The 19341-nt window shown below is 43.8% G+C and overlaps 1 protein-coding gene across 4 annotated transcripts in view; it reads right to left on the bottom strand.

Moving 5' to 3' along the window:
* The window catches only part of MOV10L1 (Mov10 like RISC complex RNA helicase 1), a 546310-nt gene that overhangs the window by 25559 nt on the left and 501410 nt on the right, over positions 1 to 19341 (bottom strand). The gene's annotated exons all lie outside the window — the stretch shown is intronic.

The raw sequence follows: 19341 nt of genomic DNA, 5'->3' as shown, positions 1-19341 counted from the left end.
ATTGATTTGTATCTCATACAGGAATTTCGGTATATAAAGATTATAAACAAAATCCACTAAGGAGTGCAAGAAGACTCTAGGTCCAATAATTTCATTTTCAATATTATTTATTTCAAGTTTTAAATGTTCCAAGGAGCCACTCCTGTTTTAAAGTAATGCACAAATGAATGACTGCTTCAGGGTCCCCCGACACGGACCCCGTGTTTCGCCCGAAGGCTGCGTCGGGAGGGACAGTCTATATTTTCAACAAAAGCTAAAAGAGAACGAAATATCAGCATTAAAAGTAATGGACCAATTTAAGGGTACAGAGTATATCTAGTAACGCCGTGACTCTAGCCATTTTATTACCATTATTGAAAACCTTCCTTCACCTGTACAGACATGCTTCTTAGTAAGTTTGGATATAGTATCTCTTTATTCCAATATCCCCCAGGATGAGGCGTTGACATTGGTTGAAAACATTTTGAGTTCCCGTATTCCTCCAAACCGCATTTCTACCCAATTTCTAGTTTCTATAACACGATTGGCTTTAACTAGAAACTTCTTTCAATTTCAGCAAACCTTATACCAACAAGTTAAAGGCACTGCCATGGGGGCCACTATGGCCCCTAGTTTGGCATGTCTGTATGTCAGCCGGTTTGAGGAAGAAGTAGTATACATTTCTCCATTTTTTCAATTTATTAGTGCATGGTATCGTTACATAGACGATATTTTTTTGATTTGGACAGGGACGGACATGCAATTTTATTATTTTTTGGACTGGCTTAACCAGAGCAACCCCCATTTAAAATTTAACCATTGCATTGATCCTGTCACCATTCCATTTTTGGACGTGCAGGTACAGTTGAATGAAGGGGTGTTCAGCACGTCTATTTACCGTAAAAGCACAGATCGCAATACTTTGTTACAATTCGAAAGTCACCATCCCACTCCTTTAAAAATGAATATCCCAACCAGACAGTTATTACGGCTCCGACGCCTCTGTTCATCCAAGGATGACTTCACAATACAAGCTAAGCAGATGATCCTCCGGTTTAAAGAAAGGGGGTACCCTCACCGGGTACTTCGCAAAGCTTTTAAAAGAGCACTTTATGTAAACAGAGATTTTCTTTTCCTTCCACAAACCCGTACAGAGGATTCATGTATCAATTGTATTTTGCCCTTCTCAACTCACGTGTACACTATTACCTCCATTTTAAAGCGTCATTGGTCATTATTATCTCTGCATGAAGTCTTTAATTATCCATTACGTTTTTCTTTTTGCCGGGGAAAAAATTTGAGAAATATACTTGTACATTCGCATTTTCAACCTAATCTCAATACCACGCCGGATGTTTTTTCTGGCCACCAATCCTGCGGACAATGCTCAGTATGTCCTCTTGCCCTCTCCACCAATAATTTTGAACATCCGATTACACACAGAAAATTTGTTTTGAAATTTTCTACCAGCTGTCAATCACGAGGAGTAATCTACGTGATCTTGTGCCCTTGCCCAAAATTATATGTGGGCAAAACCACTAGACAAATACGTACTCGTATTATCGAGCACCGGTCCAATATTCGCACTGGCCGTGACACTGCTCCCCTTGTCTCCCATTGGCAAACAGCAGGGCACTCTGAGGATGACTTAAAGTTTCTGGTTATTGATCTGCTTCATCCACCTAGTCGGGGAGGAAACTTTTCTGATATGCTTATCCGCAGAGAGCAGAAATGGATTTTTATTCTTAACAGCCTGCATCCGGCGGGATTAAACAATGAGATTGAATGGCAATATTTCTTATAAATATTTCTTATAAGTAATTTCTATAATTATCTCATAAATAATTTTTTGCCTTTGTATGTGATTGAATGGCAGTAATTCTTATAATCATTTCTCAAAAATTATAATTATTTCTCAAAAATCTTTTGATTCACACGTTTTCTCAATATTATTTTGTGCAGAAAAATATTTTCTCATCTGTATATATATATTTCATCTGTATATATATATTTTTTTTATCTGTATGTACTTTCAAACAAAAAAACTTCTTCATCTGTATGTACTTTCAATATTCGTTTGTGTAGAATGACATTTCTCATGTTGTTGCGTGCAGGCTGTCCTGCTCTGATTGGTTAGCTGACTCTCTTCTCTGATTGGTGGTAAAAAACGCGCCAAAATAGTTCTTTAAAACGCTGAGTTTAGTCTAGCCGCCCACCCTCCTTGCCGTTTTGAGCTGTGTGAACTCCTCAGCTGACTTTAAGGTACGTGTCTCAGCGTTACTAGATATACTCTGTACCCTTAAATTGGTCCATTACTTTTAATGCTGATATTTCGTTCTCTTTTAGCTTTTGTTGAAAATATAGACTGTCCCTCCCGACGCAGCCTTCGGGCGAAACACGGGGTCCGTGTCGGGGGACCCTGAAGCAGTCATTCATTTGTGCATTACTTTAAAACAGGAGTGGCTCCTTGGAACATTTAAAACTTGAAATAAATAATATTGAAAATGAAATTATTGGACCTAGAGTCTTCTTGCACTCCTTAGTGGATTTTGTTTACGATTTGTGGAGTGCAGTATTGCTCCTTCTTTATATTTGGGTATATAAAGATTAAAAATAAATAAATAAATATAAAGGCCAGGGTCCTTGACTTTAGCAAAACAAATTTTGATGATTGGGGGGGAGACTACCTCAAGGAGTCCTTAAACAGGGTATGAAAAGATAGAGGAAGCAGAAAATCTGTGGGTAAAGCTAAAAAGTGACATTAAGGCAACAAACAGATTTGTTAGGAAAGTATATAAAATGTAGTGATTACAAAGGCCTAACAGGTTTAAGGCCAATCTATTTCAGCTATCATAACAGGCTAATGGAGACTGTATAGTAGTTCATAGGTCAATGCAGAAAATAATTGCTCAAGGCAGCACTATATAGAAGCAGATGACTAAGGAGAACTGAAAATAATGTAGATAGCAATATTCTAGGGAAAGGTGAAAAATTAATGAAGCAATATAGAGATGTGAGACTTCTGAGACATTCCTATGACATTATACAGTGGCTTGCAAAAGTATTTGACCCCCTAAAAAGTCTACAGATTTTTGTGGATTACAAATGACTCACAAATTGTTCCTGACAGTATGTTTACTGGAAACCAGTATGCGCTTAAAGTACATTTTCAAAATCACAATTCATTATTTCTCTGCATTTTTGTAAAATAAAATAAACTAAAAATCCTTGCATAAGTATTCAACCCCTGTGCTGTGGAAGCTCCAAGTTTACATAGGTGAAAGCTATTGCCCTAACAATATAATTGGTCTCTACCTGTGAATCATTAAAAAAGGTCAGCTTTTCTGAATAAGAGACTCCCTAATTCCAGTACCATAGGTCAGACTGTGAATCTGAAGGAAAGCTGTGAAAATGAGAACTAAAGAACATTCTAAGGAAATTAAAAATAAAGTTATAAGACATGTTTGCTATATTTTAGTTCTATGTAAACCGATGTGGTGTTCCCCTACTAATGTCGGTATATAAAAATCTACAAATAAATAAATGTACAAGATAGGAAAAGGCTACAAAATAGTATCCAAGTGCTTGGATATCCCACTGAACACTGTTGGATCAATTGTGAGGAAATGGAAGCTGCATCATAACACCCAGATATTCCCTAGACAAGGTCATTCCTCAAAACTCAGCATCAGAGCAAAAAGGAGAACTGTGAGGGAAGCCACAGAGGCCAACAATCACTTTGAAGGAGCTACAGAGTTCAGTGGCTGAGACTGGCATTGAGATGTACCAGTCAACTATATCAAGAGATCTGCATATAACTGGACTGCACGGGTGGGTGGCTAGAAAAAATCCATTACTGAAGAAAGACCAAATCAAAGCACATCTGGAGTTTGCCAGAAAGCATAGACCCAGCTAAATTGTGGGATAAGGTTTTGTACTCAGATAATACAAAAATTGAGCTTTTTGGCTAAAATTCAAAACGCTATGTGTGGCTCAAACCTAACACTGCCATTCCTCAGCAAACACCAACTCAAAGGTAAAGTATGGGGGTAGCAGCATCATTTTGTGGGGATGCTTTTCCTCAGTGGGGCCTAGGCATCATGTTAAAATTGAAGGATGGATCGAGCAACATACAGGGAGATAACTGCAAGTCAACTTGCTTCAGTCTGCTAAAAAAATTTAAACTTGGGCGAAACTTCACTTTTCAGCAGGACAATGATCCCAAGCACAACACCAAAGCAACACAGGAGTGAGCTAAACTACAAAAAGGTAAATGTTCTACAATGGCCAAGTCAAAGTTCAGATCTCAATCCAATTGAGAATCTGTAGCACCATTTGAAATTTGCAGTCCATAAGTGTCATCCAATCAACCTGAACAACCTGGAGCAAATCTGCCAAGAAGAATGGGCAAATATTACTCCCAATCAGTATGCAAAGCTGGTAGAAACTTACTCAAACAGACTTAAAGCTGTTATTGCTGCAAAAGGTGGTTCTACCAAGTACTAGTCTGAAGGGGTTGAATATTTATGCAAGCAACATTTTTCAGTTTTTTAAATTTTATTTAAAAAATGCAGAGAAATGGGCCAGAGCAAGATGGCACCTTGAAGGAGGGACACAGCTCCGTTCTGAGTGCAATTTTGTTTTTCTTCGGCTGTTATCAGGAACTATGCCTCATACAAAACGTAAGGGCAGACAGACGTAGCCCCAATTCCCTCACCAGTCGGCTCGATTCAGCAGAGGATCGCAAGTTTTTTCAGCGCAGATCCCGGTCAAACTCCAGAAGCTGGAAAAGCTGTGACTCCCGGCATGGAGTTTTGCAAACATAGTTGAGTCCTGGAGCGCCGATAACTCCCTCCCCCCCCCTTTTCTGTGACCTGACCCTTGGATTGAACTGGCCGGTGGGATGCCTGGATACAGAGCAGTCAACACTGGAGCGAATTCTTCGCTCCGAGTTGGGATATTTGAAGTGAAGATCCAGCTACCTTACTTCAGTTGCCAGTTCAACACACCCCGGTAGACTTGGAGCACAGAGATTTGTTTGCTATGGTGCCAGTTCTCATGGGGGAAGGGAGGACCTGCTAGTGGCCACGGCAATGTGGGAATCCCTAGTGGCTCTGATTTGGTTGGCTTTATTTTCAAAGCTAACTTGGCTAAACCTTCTACTATTACACTAGGCTCAGTCTGGTCTGCTTTAATGACATTTCTGTTTTTAATTTGTGGTTTCATTTTGTATTATGTAAGGGTTGGTCAGTGTTCTGCACGTGTGACTGAGGTGAGGGATTCTGCTAGCATAGTATTTGTGTAAGGATCTACAGCAATCTCTTTGGCCTGTAGTAATATTTGTATTGCTACCCTCTCTTAGGAAGATTTGCTATTTACATAGAAACAGACACATGACGGCAGAAAAAGCCCATATGGCCTATCTAGTCTGCCCACCCAATTAATTTAGCTTCATAATTCCCATACTCCCTTTGAGATCCGTCATATTTATCCCATGCTTTCTTGAAGTCAGATACTGTTTTTTTCTCTCTCCATCACCTCCATTGGGAGGCCATTCCATGCTTCCACTACCCTCTCCTTAGATTACTCCCAAGTCTATCCCCTTTCACCCTCATCATGAGTGGAGTAGCCACCTAGTGGTTAGAGCAGCAGGCTTCGAACCAGGGAAACCAGGCTCAAATCCCACTGCCGCACCTTGTTATCTTGGGCAAGCCACTTTACACTCCCTGTTGCTTCAATTATAAACATGAATTGTAAGCCCCCTGGGATAGGAAAATGGCTAGAGTACCTGAAAATAATCTGCTCTGAAGTGCCAAAAAGTGGAATATAAATCAAATAAATAAATGACCCCTTGTTCTAGAGCCTCTCTTCTGCTGAAAGAGCCTCGTCTCATAGGAATTAGTGCTGGTAGCAGGTTTACTACATAGTGTGAATTTTTTGCAGGATTTTGTGTTACTTCAATAAGTGTCTGGCAATGGAAGGTGTTTATATTGCTATTACTGAGGTGATACTAGAATGTGAAAAAAAATGTATATATATTTTTTGTATGGTAAGTTTAAGGGGAAATTCCTGTCCCTGCTGTTGAGAGAATTTCTATGGATGCAGAGTTACAGAACTGGAGATACAGTATGTTTGTTGAAATTCTGTCTCCTCTTGTACAGATTCCAGACTTCACTCCCATATCTATATAGAAGAATTGAATGAATGTTATCAAATAATTTTTATGAAAGTTATTTGATTTATATTCTGTTCAGGCACTTCAATGTGGATTACATTCAGGTAGGTATTTCCTTGTCCCCAGGCGGCTTAAATTCATAGCTAATTATCAAAATCATGGAGGAAGGACTTCTGACTCATGTACCAGATCTTTTAAGTACCTAGCAATGACCCTGCCTAAACATGTATGCGCTAGAGGAGAAAAGACAGGGTAATATGATTGTATTTATTCTTTGGAGGTATTTCAAACAAGATAGGCTCATTTGAAAGGAACACATTTTTTAGAACGAAGAGCCACAGGATGGGGATGAGAAAGGGAAGATAAAAGATCAATCTAAGGAAATATTTCTTCATGAAGAGTGATGGATCTTTGGGAACACATTCCTATTGGAGGTGTGGAGACAAAAAATGTCAGATTTCAAGAAAGAATAGAACAATGAGAAATTACTACTCACCTGATAATTTCCTTTTCATTAGGATAGTCAGATGAATCCAGAACCAGTGCATTGTGCACCTTTACCAGCAGATGGAGACAGAGCAAAGCTGACATCACAGTATATTTAATTCCTGCAGTGACATTAGCCTGCCAGTATTCTCTTCAAAAGCCAACTGTGGACAGACCAGCAAAAGTTTGATCAATAACAGATAACCATTTCAGTACTCAGCCAACAGGAAACACTGAGCTCCGACAAAGAATATATTAACACTAGTACAGAGACTGGATTAACTTTCCAGTAACCCCTGGAACATGTAGCCGTGCAGGACAACCTTAGCAAAATCATTCGGCAGTCAAGGGCAGGAAGCTGGATTCACCTGACTCTTCTAAAGAAAAGGAAATTATTAGGTAAATAGTAATTTCCCATTCGTTACTAGTCAGATGAATCCAGAACAAGTGGGATATACCTAAGCTACTTACAAATAGGGCGGGAGGCTGCCCACGGTTCACTCATGAACGCACATGCAAAGGCTGTGTCTTCTTGGGCCTGCACATCCAGACAATTCCTGGAAAAGGTGTATAAGGAGGACCATGTCGCAGCTCAGCAAATGTTGACAGGAGACAACAATCTAACTTCCACCCTGACTCTCAGCCCTAGTGCAATGAGCCCTAACCTGGCTAGGCAACAGCTGTTCAGCATCCATGTACACGGCTGTGACCATCTCTTTAATCCAGCACACTAATGTAATCCGCGAAGCCGGCTTGTCCTGTTTACGACCACTGTGGAGGACAAGCAGGCGATCCATCTTCCAAAAAGGTTTTGAAACGTCCAGATACCTTACAATACGTCTCTTGACATCCAAGGGAAGCAACAGGCGATATTCCTCCACATCTCTTTCTCTGTGTGAAGATGGCAGGGAAATGACCTGATTCAAGTGAAAATCTGAGACCAAGTCTGGCAAAAAGAAACAAACAGTACCCAGTTGTACTGCCACTGGAGTCACTCAGAGGAATGGCTCCTGGCAAAACAAGGCCTGTAGCTCAGAAAGTCTGAGCTACAGGCCTTGTTTTCAAGGTCAGTAACCGCAAGGAAATGTTACATATTGATTTAAATGTGGGGCCTGCTAAGAAATCCAAAACTATAATAAGACTCTACAGGGCATCAGTAACTGCAAGGAAGGACGAAGATATTTCACTCCTTTCAAGAAATGGGCTACATCTGGATGAGCTGACAAGGGACCATCATTCACCTGCCCCCTGAAACAGGCAAGAGCAGCTACTTGTACCTTAAAGGAATTAAGGGCCAACACTTTATTAAATCCATCCTGCAAAAATTCCAAAATGAGTGGGATTCTTAACCAAACAAGCAAGAACACCTCAATCTTCACACCAAGTCTCTCAAACTCACCAAACCCGCACACAGGCTAAGGAAGTGGAGAACTTTCTCGCTGGTAAGCAAGATGGGAATAACTGCAGTAGAATATCCCCATTTCAGCAAGCGAGACAAAATAGAGTCAGATCTTCATGAAGAACAGATGCTTGCCGCAACAGATTCCTGTGCGCTGGAAACCGGAGGGGAGAGTTGACCAGGAGCCTTCACAGATCCACATACCATGGTCTCCTGGGTCAATCTGGTGCCACCAGAAGCATCATCCCTCTGTGAACCACGACTCTCCGAACCATTCTGCCCAACATGGGCCACAGGGGAAAGACATACAGCAGCTTGCCCTCCGGCCAATCCTGCATGACAGCATCGATACCCAAGGACTTTGGATCTCTCCTGTGACTGCCGAATTGAGAAATCTTCACATTGAGAAGGCAGAGATCTCCTGAAGATGCACTTCCGCCCATTGCATAAGTTGGTCTATCTTCTGCGACACTTGCTGGCACTTGGTTCCTCTCTGCCGATAAGCATTGTTGTTGCATTGTCAGACATCATCCGGACTGTTCAACCTTGCAACCTGCCACTGAACTGCAAGCACACCAACCGGACCGCCTGGGCTTCCAGCCAATTGATGTTCCAGAGAAACTCTTCTGCACTCCAGTGCCTTTGCACTGTCAGTTCTTGGAAGCTTGCATCTGCCATGAGTCCAAACCAGTCCGGTGATTTTAGAGAAACTCTCTCTCACATGATCTGCTTGTAGTGGAGAGCAGACTTCCATCAGCAGCTGGAGCCAAATCGAATAATCCTGAGACTGTGGGCCTGAGACAGCAAGGACAGATGAAGAGGATGCATATGCGCCCTTGCCCAAGGCATCACTTCTAAGGTTGCCACCAAACAGAGTACCTGCAGATAGGACCACACTGTTGGTCATATAGTGTTCATCAACAGACGTACCTGTGTCAACTTCTGAATATGAGCTATCAGCAGGAAAACCCTGCCCTGCTTTGTGTTGAACCAAACACAGAGATACTCTAGCGACTAAGAAAACTGAAGACTGCTCTTGGCCAGGTTCACCACCCAGCCAAGCTCCTGCAACAGGGAAATCATTTTAAGGGACACTAGGCAACTCTCTACCAGAGACATGGCCTGAATCAGCGAGTCATCAAAATACAGGTGTACCAGGATCCCATCCTCTCTCAACTCTGCTGCCATCACCACCATAACTTTGGAAGAGGTTTTGGGTGCGGTGGCCAGACCAAAAGGCAGCACCCAAACTGATAATGTTATCCCAAAACTGCTAATTGTAGAAAACATTGGTGCTCTAGTTGGATGGGAATATGCATGTATGCCTCAGACAGGTCCAAGGTGGTCAGAAATTCCCCCAACTGCATGGCCATCATCACTGAGCACAATGTTTCCATGCAAAAATGAGTCACCCGCAAATGACTATTGACCCCTTAGAGGTCCAGGATGGGACGAAAGGAGCCCTCTTCTTGGGCACAATGAAATAAATGAAGTATCAACCCATATTTTCTTGAGACATGGGCACTGGAACTACAGCCCTCAGACTGAGGAGCCTTGAGAATGTACACTCCATTGCCTGCAGGGAGTAGCAGGGAGACACCATGAATACTTCCCGAGGAACACTGTCAAACTCCAGCACATATCCCTCTTGTATGACCTTCAGGACCCCCTGGTCTGATGTGATTTCAACCCACCTCTGATAGAGAGAGGCACCCCCTATCTCCTGTTCCCGGGGGTAGGTCGGCATACCTTCATTGGGAGGCTCCACTACCCAAACCCGCGCTTCGTCTGGGCTGTCTGGGAAGAAAGGACAGAGACCTCCTCTGTAGGGTTGAAAACGCTTGGATCCCTTGGCATGACCTGATATGCCAAAACAGCGCAGTGTCTGCTTTTTATCTTCCGGCTACCGAGGAACTGGCTACCACTTACTGGCCAGTTTTGTCCAACTTGCTCCCAAATAAGAGCGAGCCTTTGAAGGGCAATTTCGTAAGGTTAGCCTTGAAGGTCGCATCTGCAGACCAATTTCTCAGCCTTAACCGACTCCTGGCTGCTATTACTGAAGCCACCTCTCTGGCTGATGTGCGGAACAAATCACAGCCCGCATCTGCCAAAAAGGCAGCTGCTGGCTCCATGAATGCCCTGGAATTCACTCCAGATTCATCGACCTCCTGAGAGAAGAAAACAAGAGTGAGCCACCAGGGAACAAGAAGTTATATGCAAAGTCATTGCCACTGCTTCAAATGCTTGCTTAGGATGGCCTCAATCCTATCATGCACATCCTTCAAGGCCCCTCCTAGGAGATGGCACAGACAAATGCATCCACTTTCGGAAAACACAAACGCTCTCGCCACTGAAATCCAGGGGGTACAGCCCTTCCAAAACCCGACCCCCTTTCAAATTAGCCTTTGGGGTGCCCCACTCAAGATCAGTTTTTGAATGGCCTCCATAATAGGCAACAAACAAGAGGCTTTACGCAAAGAAACCAAAATGTGTTTTTGTTTGGGCTCAGACATGGACTCTGCCCCAGGTTTTCCCAGCATCTTGAAAGTCTGGGAAATCAGAGCCGGTATCTCATCTCTATAAAAGAGCCGCAACATAGTCCTATATAGTTCCAGTCCCGGAGGAATTTCCCTATCCTCTAGAGGGTCAGAATCGGCCTCTTCATCCATGCCATCTGGATTCTTATTGGGAGGACCAGCTGCCAATCTAGGTGTACCTCAGTGCTTAACAGTAGTACTGGGTGAGTGTAACAGAACTTTGCCCACACGAGTGTCAAAGCGTGCTCCTAAGAATTTGAGGACCTGAGAGGGCTTGAGGTTGCTCTTTGAGAAATTGACTATCCACCTGAGGGAGGTGAGAACAGACAAGACCCGGTTGACTGCTATGCACAGGTCCTCCGACTTTGCCCGAACAAGCCAGTCGTCCAGGGCACCTCGAGCAAATCCCAGTCCTAGAAAACAGAGCGGCAGATTCCTCACATGCTATACACCAGGATGGCCATGGCCATCCTGGTGTATAGCATGGTGGGGGGAAAAACGGCTCACAAAACACGAAATCGGCCATAAACTTGGCAATTCAGGTGGGCTGGGGCCCTAGATTGCAGCTGACCAAAACAGAAACATTTATTTATTTGTTTCTTTTACACAGAGCTTAGACACACACGGGTGAAGAGAGGGACTGGACCCACCAGTAATCACTTCCCCGGCTGCTTACCTTGCTGGAGCCTGCAATGAAAAGCGTGGGTAAGCTATGCCTCCGATGGTCTTTTTTTTCCCCCCCAAAGAAACGAGCAAAGGAATGGGAGCTTCTCTACTAAAAGACCTGAGGCAGGCGCGAAAAGGGGGCATGACTGGACCACCAGTATCACCCCTTTAAGCCAGGCACGTGGTCACCAGGAAGAGGGGTCCCAGGCTGAGTACTCAAGGGGAAAATCCCCCCTGGGACCCTGTAAGAGCTGTGAGACAGAGCTGTCTGACAGACAAGAAGTTTGATTTCCTTCAAATTCTTTTTTTTTTTTTATACATATAGAAATTAATCAATACTTGCTTGATCCTGGAAACAATCAGAAGGAGAAAGAAAGAAATCACCACAGTGTGGAAAACATAGAAAGCTAGGGAACCTCTGGGAGACAGAGAAATACTGAAGGTATGCAGGGTGAGCACTGTGCTGATATAGGATACCCTTTTCAGTTTTTCTCTGTCCCCATCTGCTGGACAGGAGACTCAACCCACCATCTGGACTGATCCGGGTACGTACAGGGAAATCACCTCAGGAATTCTCATCTGGGGGAGAGACAATTTGTTATCACTGCAGGAGAGCAGGGTGAATTAAATTTAGTTTTATTTCGCCTTCTAAAACTTGATGTAATCCCCAGTAGGGAGATGCACGTCCGCTGGAGACGGAAAATACTGGCAGGCTGATTTCACTGCAGGAGTGATGTCAGTTTTGCTCCATCTCCATCTGAGATGCATAATCCACTGGTTCTGGATTCATTTGATTAGATGCTAAGAAACAGTGGATCTCTGGGGACAAGAATGAAAATGCTAAAGATCAATTAGTGTCCAGCTAAGTGGGATGGGAGCTAAGAACGGGCCTTATTTACAAATTCTTAACAGTCTATGTTCTTACGAAAAAAATTTTTCGAGTTGGATTACAACAACAAAGTCAGAATAGACATAATATAAAACATTTAAGATATGTTAAACATTCCCACACACATCAAAATCAAACACACACGATGTAAAAACAAATTTAACACATTCCAACATCATACATCTAAAAACTTCTCTAAACAAATACATTTTTAGCACTTTCCTAAAGGTTTTAAAATCACTGGATGAATGCATTTCTGAAGGAATGCTATTCCATAATATTGGCGCAACATAAGGGAAAGCTCGCTTGGAAGTTTGCTGCAACATCTTTAATAATCGGAATCACAAGCAACTGTTATGATTCAGAATATAGACTTTTGCGGGCGATATATGCTCAACAACTGCTTCAAATAAGAGAGCTTTTATCATAGACAACTCAAACTAAAGATAGGATCTTAAATCTTACCCAAAACTCATTTAGAAGCCAATGTAAGTCTTGCAAGATTGATGAAACATGGGCAGATAACCTTGTAGTCTTTGTCTACATGTTTGTGTTTGTTATTGTCCCAGTAAAAGAGAAACATGGAGGTAACCTGCACAGCGGAGCATAAAATCTGCAGAGTGGACACGCCGGAAGGAGTGGAGAGAAAGAGACGGGATTTAAGGAAACTGGAGGAGTGGTCGAAGATATGGCAGCTGAGATTTAATGCCAAGAAGTGCAGAGTCATGCATATGGGGTGAGGTTATCCGAAAGAACTGTATTCGATGGGGGGTGAAGGGCTGATGTGCACGGAGCAGGAGAGAGACCTTGGGGTGATAGTGTCTAATGATCTGAAGTCAGGGAAACAATGTGACAAGGCGATAGCTAAAGCCAGAAGAATGCTGGGCTGCATAGAGAGGAATATCGAGTAAGAAAAGGGAAGTGATTATCCCCTTGTACAGGTCCTCGGTGAGGCCTCACCTAGAGTACTGTGCTCAGTTCTGGAGACCGAATCTCCGAAGGGACAGAGACAAGATGGAGGAGGTTCAGAGTAGGGCGACCAAAAAGGTGGATGGTCTTCATTGAATGACTTATGAGGAGAGATTGAAGAATCTAAATATGTACACCCTGGAGGAAAGGAGGAGCAGAGGTGATATGATGCAGACTTTCAGATACTTGAATGGTTTTAATGATTCAAATACAAAGACAAACCTTTTCCGTCGGAAAAAAATCAGCAGAACCAGGGGTCACGATTTGAAGCTCCAGGGAGAAAGACTCAGAACCAATGTCAGGAAGTATTTCTTTTTTTTTTTAATTTAAAGATTTTTATTGAAACAACAACATAAAGCAACCTACAGACCGGACCATATAATCAGGAGAACAACATGCTTAAGAAACAGCCCGGATATGAAAACAAAACCGTTATCTGCTGTAGGTTATACATCAAAGGTTTGCAACGAAGTTGTTCACATTGAATTTATATAATCCACCCCACCCCCCACCCCCCATGCTTCACAGTTACAATGTCAAAATTTGCACAAACATAGTATAAATGGTGTCACACCAGAGAGAATAGATATGCCTATAGGGTTACCCCCAAGAGGATTAAAGGAGCCAAAGGATTTCCGCTACACATTCACTATTTAAGTCGGAATACCCAGGGATACACTAGAAAGCCAAGTGTGATAGGGATGCCAAATTGATGTAAAGCGAGAGACTTTCTTATGTTTAAATGCTGTGATTTTGGATAATAAAAAGATTTTACGCACTCTGTGTTGAATGTCCTCTAACTTGGGAATACTAGTAGCCTTCCATAAGCACGCTATCTCACAACGACTAGCAGTGGAGATATACTGAACTAACTGATTGGAGTCCTGCGACAGCCCTGGGGGTGCCTGACCCAGCAATGCCTGTGCCGGTGTGAGAGATGGCAGCCCTGGAAAAAGAATACTCAGCCATTGAAAGACCTGCCTCCAAACCACCTGAATTTGGGAACAGGTCCACCACATATGATAAAACGTGCCCTCCTCTATACAGCCTCGCCAACAAACATCTGGATAGAGAGGCATGAATTTGTGTATCTGTGAAGGACACTTGTACCAGCGGTATAACATCTTGTAAGAGTTCTCAATAAGAGAAGCAGCAATATGCCCCTTACCCATACTTTGAAAAATAGACTTCCATATCCGGGGCGACCAGCTTACCCGAAGGTCCTGCTCCCAAGCTTTCTGAAAGGTATAACTGGGGGGGTCTTGGACCAATAACAATTGATAAAGTCTGGATAATATTTTAGGGTAGCTATGAGCCCTCTCACATAACTTCTCAAAGTCGGATTGTTCCTGAGCAAAGTGAGATGAAAGCATATTGGCCTTGGCAAAATGGGCTAGTTGCATATAAGAGTATATTGCTGATTCAGGTAAGTCATAAGTTCGTTTAAGATCAGCAAAAGGACGTAAAGCTGCAGAACCCCAAATATGTCCCCATGTTGTAATGCCCCGTTTCCTCCAAGCTAAAAAAGCCGAGCTCTCATAGCCTGGACGAAAAGCTTTATTGTGGAATAAGTGTGTACTGAGATGGTATTCCCTATTTCCCACCAGGAATGTACCATAATGCTGCCACAAATAAAGCAGCAGAAGCGTAGAGGGAGGTAACACCGCACCCAGGTCTACCACCCAGGTGTGCTTGGGCTGCCATATAAGACTACCAAGAGGAACAGTACCTAGAAGTTCCTGATTAATAAGAACCCATGGCTTCTGTCTGCGAGACGAGTTCAGGTCAACCAGTTTTTTAAACTGAGCAGCACGGTAGTAACGGATCAAATCCGGTACGCCCAGTCCACCTCTACTTTTAGGTTGTGTGAGTGCCCTGCGGGCTACCCGGGGCCGCCTTCCTGCCCAAATAAAAGCCATACACCGTCTTTGCCACTGTTTTAACATAGACACAGAAACCAGTACTGGGAGTGTCTGAAAAAGATACAATAATTTCGGAAGTATAGTCATCTTAAAGACAGCCATTCTACCCAGCCAGGATATCTGATAGCGATTCCACTCTTCCATATCCTTGGATAGTTTGTTCCAAAGCGGAGTATAGTTAATGGGAAGCAAATCGTGCGTAGCGCTGAGCTGAATGCCCAAATATTTAATTTGCGTTTTGGCCCACTTAAAGGGAAACAGCTCTTGAAGTAGACGGACCGTACGGGAGTGTAAATTGATATTGAGAACTTCTGATTTATCCCAATTTACTGTGAAACCAGAGACCTTACCGAAAGTCTCCATCTCAGCAATAACTGATTCAAGGGAATTGGCTGGGTCAGAGAGCGTAAACAAAATGTCATCAGCATAGAGGGATATCTTAGTAGAAATATTACCTATAGTCACTCCGGAGATATCAGCATTTCCACGAATAGAAATAGCAAACGGTTCAAGAAATAAAGCAAAGAGTAGAGGGGACAGCGGGCAACCCTGTCTAGTCCCCCTTCCCACCTCAAAAGGAGCTGAATAGCCTCCATTTACCTTCAAGCAGGCCCTGGGGGAATGATAAAGCTGCCCCAGCCACTGTAGATAGGAGGAGCCAAATCCCATATACTCCAAGGTTTGAAAAAGATAAGGCCAGTGCACTCGATCAAATGCTTTGTCCGCATCGATCGACAATGCCACGGCAGGGATTATGTGTTTTTGGGCATACCAGATAGTGTCCATAATTTTGTGAACATTATCAGCCGTAGTTCTCCCAGGGATAAAACCTGCCTGATCTACCCCCACCAATTGGGTTATAAAACAATTTAAACGGTTCGCCAAAATTTTGGCCAGTAATTTAACATCAATGTTCAACAAAGAAATGGGCCTGTATGAACCACAGACTGAGGGGTCCCGGCCAGGTTTAAGTAAGAGCGTAATCCCCGCTAAATTGGCCTGTGTAGACAAGGTAGACCCCGCCTTCAAAGAGTTAAAGTAATTCAACAGCAAGGGGGTAAGGGTTGTAGCAAATAATTTGTAAAACCGTGGAGTATACCCATCAAGGCCTGGTGATTTTCCCAGTTTAAGTGAGGCGATAGCTTCCTGTACTTCTACAGCGGTAATGTCCCTGTCTAAAAATTGTCTCTGAGCCGTCGTCAGAGTAGGGAGGGGAATCCGAGAAAGATAGGCCTCTATCGAAGCTATCGGTATGTCAGCGTCCCCACAATATAGATCAGAATAAAACTTTTGAAAGCAACTCCTAATGGAGGTATTATCTGTGAGGAGCCCCCCAGAAGAATCCTTAATTTTTGAAATAGTGGCCTGTGCCTGCTTCCGTCTGAGGCTATGAGCTAAATACCGTCCTGCCTTATTCCCACCCTCAAAAAATCGGTTGGGCTAATTCCAAGTGGTGGGCAATACGAGCTGAATCTAACGCCATGATCTTATCCCTCAACTCCTGAATGGGGCCCCGGGACGTAGAACTAGCTCCATCCCTCATATGGGCCCGCTCCAACTTAGATAAAGACATCAAAAGCTTCTGGCGTTCTCGCTCTCGTTGTCGCTTAACATATGAAGCCCGCGCAATACAGGAACCTCGGATTACACATTTTAAACAGTCCCATAAGGTCCCAGCTCCCACCTCCCCGGTATCATTATGACGGATGTAATCTTGAATTTCCTGAGTCAGCTGCTTCTGGAAGGTATCATCCTCCAGCAGCGAATCATTCAGCCGCCAATAACGTTGACCTGAGTCAGCGAGGCCAGTAGTTAGTTTAAACCAGATAGGTGCGTGATCGGACCAAACTATGGGCTCAATATCTACCGCAGTAACTGTATTAAGTTTAGTCCGATCAAGCAAAAACATATCTAAGCGAGAATAGCTGTTATGCGGGGATGAGAAATAGGTATAGCTACGAGAGGTAGGAAAGCGAGAATGCCAGATATCCACCCCGGCAATAAGCGTGATCACCTGTTTAAACGCCCTCCGAGCCAAAGCCGGGTCAGAACTGGATCCCGCCGAATTATCAATCCGAGGATTGAGCGTCAAATTAAAGTCCCCACCCAGGATAACACTGCCTTCCATGTGGTCTGCTAATATCTTATGCAATTTAGTATAAAAAGCTTCCTTCTGAGAAGTAGGACCATACACGGAACAAAGTGTATAAGACTCCCCACCCAAAACCACATGAAGGAGAAGGTATCTGCCTTGTGGGTCAGATAGTATATTCTGTACCTCAAATTGAATATCTTTGTGTATTAAAATACCCACACCCGAATATTTAGAGGCAGGTGTTGCTGCCGCCCAGAATTGATTCGGATATTTGTCAGAACGTAATAGGCCCTCATAGCGCTTAAGAAGGTGAGTTTCTTGTACATAAACCACGTGTGCTGATAGCCTTTCCATTTCCTGAAATAAAAGTTTCCTTTTCCTACCAGAGTTTAAACCCTTAACATTAAGGGAGAGGAAAGTAATTGTGGCCATATTCTTAGTATCCCATCTCCTCCCCTCTACCCAACCAATAACCCAATGCCAGGAACCAAAGAGGCCAGCATGTTTTGTGCCAAAAAAGAAAATTCAAACCCTGCGGTGCCATAAAAAGGCTCTTAACTCCATCCAATATAAGGGGAACCCCAGACCATACCACCCACCTAACAACTCTCCATATATGTGCGAAACCGTTCAATGTGAAGCCCAACTCCCCCCTCCCCCTCCCCCCTCCCACCAAGTATCCTGGAGGGTTTCTCTCCCTCCAGAGAGGAATATGGAGGAAGAAACCATGCCGGGTAGTGGATTCTACCCCTCCCCCGGAGCGGTCACCAAATGATCCAATAACAATAGCAAACATAACAGTAACTGAATGTACCCACCATATGGTATAACTGACCATATATGCTAAAGCAAAACTGAATAAGCAACCAGTTTTTGAAACAGTCATAAAGACCCTCAACAAACAAACTGTCTAGTTATATCAGGTGAGAGTCTCTGCCACCCCGATGTCGCTGGCATTCCGTCGAAGTCTGCGGCCTCCCTTGGTAACACGTTGCCAGCGTGGCGCTGCTGGTCTGGAACTGGAAGGAGCCACCTCTTTTGGCACAGGTATGTCCGCTGTGATGCCCGCTGCCTTCAGGGCTTGCACTGCTGCATCCAAACTACGGACCTTATAAGATTTCCCATCCACTTGGAACCAAAGGTTGAAAGGAAACAGCCATCTATAGCGAATGGATGCCTGAGCCAAAGCAGTGGTAACCGGTCGAAGAGTCATTCGCTTGCGTAGAGTGCTGGAAGCTAAATCTGCATAGATAGAAACTTCATTCCCTTCCCAACTCCAGACCCGCTGCTTCCTAGCCGCTGCTGCAAGCTTTTCCTTATAAGCATAGGAATGAAAGCAGACGACAATGTCACGTGCCTTATTGCCAGGTTTAGGTCCCAGTGACCGATGGGCACGCTCTATCCCAGGGTCAGATGTAGTGTCCCCAGGTCCACTCTCAGGAGTCCCCAGAATCCAAAGACAAATTTTTTGAATAATTAATGTACAGTCCTGATATTCCTCGGTTTCTGGAATACCCTTAAATCTTAAGTTACAGCGCCTGGATCTGTTCTCCAGATCTTCAAGTTTGTCCTCCAATTCCGTTTGTGTTAATTTTAGGGCTTTGACCTCCTGCTGTTGCTGCTGCCATCGCTCCTCGTGTTCATCCAAGCGAAGGTCTGCTTCGTCCACTCTGCGGCCCAGGGCTGCGTTATCCTCCCTCATTTCCTGGAGTGTTTCTGTGATCTCTGTTTTGAACCCCTTAATATCACGCCGCAGCTCCATAAACCACGCTCGCATCTCTGAGCGAAGGGGGCGCTCCGAGTCCGGGAAGTCCGGATCGGAATCCACATGCTCCGTGTCTTCCATCGCGGCCGCCGCCGACATTTTAGGGTCCTGGAGCTCCGAGGCATCTCCCCCTTTCATGTAGGAGAACTTAGCAAAATCCACGGGTTTTTTTTTTTTGCGCCATGGTCCTGGTTGCTGTCCGCTTGCAGAGCGCGAAGAAACGCTGCGATTTGGGTGGGTTTTCAGTTTGGTTGGCAAAAAAAAAACCAAAAAAAAAAAAAAAAAAAAAAAAAAAAAAACCGCTCCGGGGGCAGAGAGCCCCGCTAAGAAGCAGCCGGCATGGGAAGTGATGTCACCTCCTCCTCCCTCCCTTTTATCTCGTCAGGAAGTATTTCTTCACGGATAGGGTGGTGGATGCCTGGAACGCCCTTCCGGAGGAAGTGGTGAAGACCAAAACTG

This window comes from Rhinatrema bivittatum, chromosome 9, assembly GCF_901001135.1.
Source record: "Rhinatrema bivittatum chromosome 9, aRhiBiv1.1, whole genome shotgun sequence".
Lineage (NCBI taxonomy): Eukaryota > Metazoa > Chordata > Amphibia > Gymnophiona > Rhinatrematidae > Rhinatrema > Rhinatrema bivittatum.
This window is presented reverse-complemented; position numbering and strand designations above follow the sequence as displayed.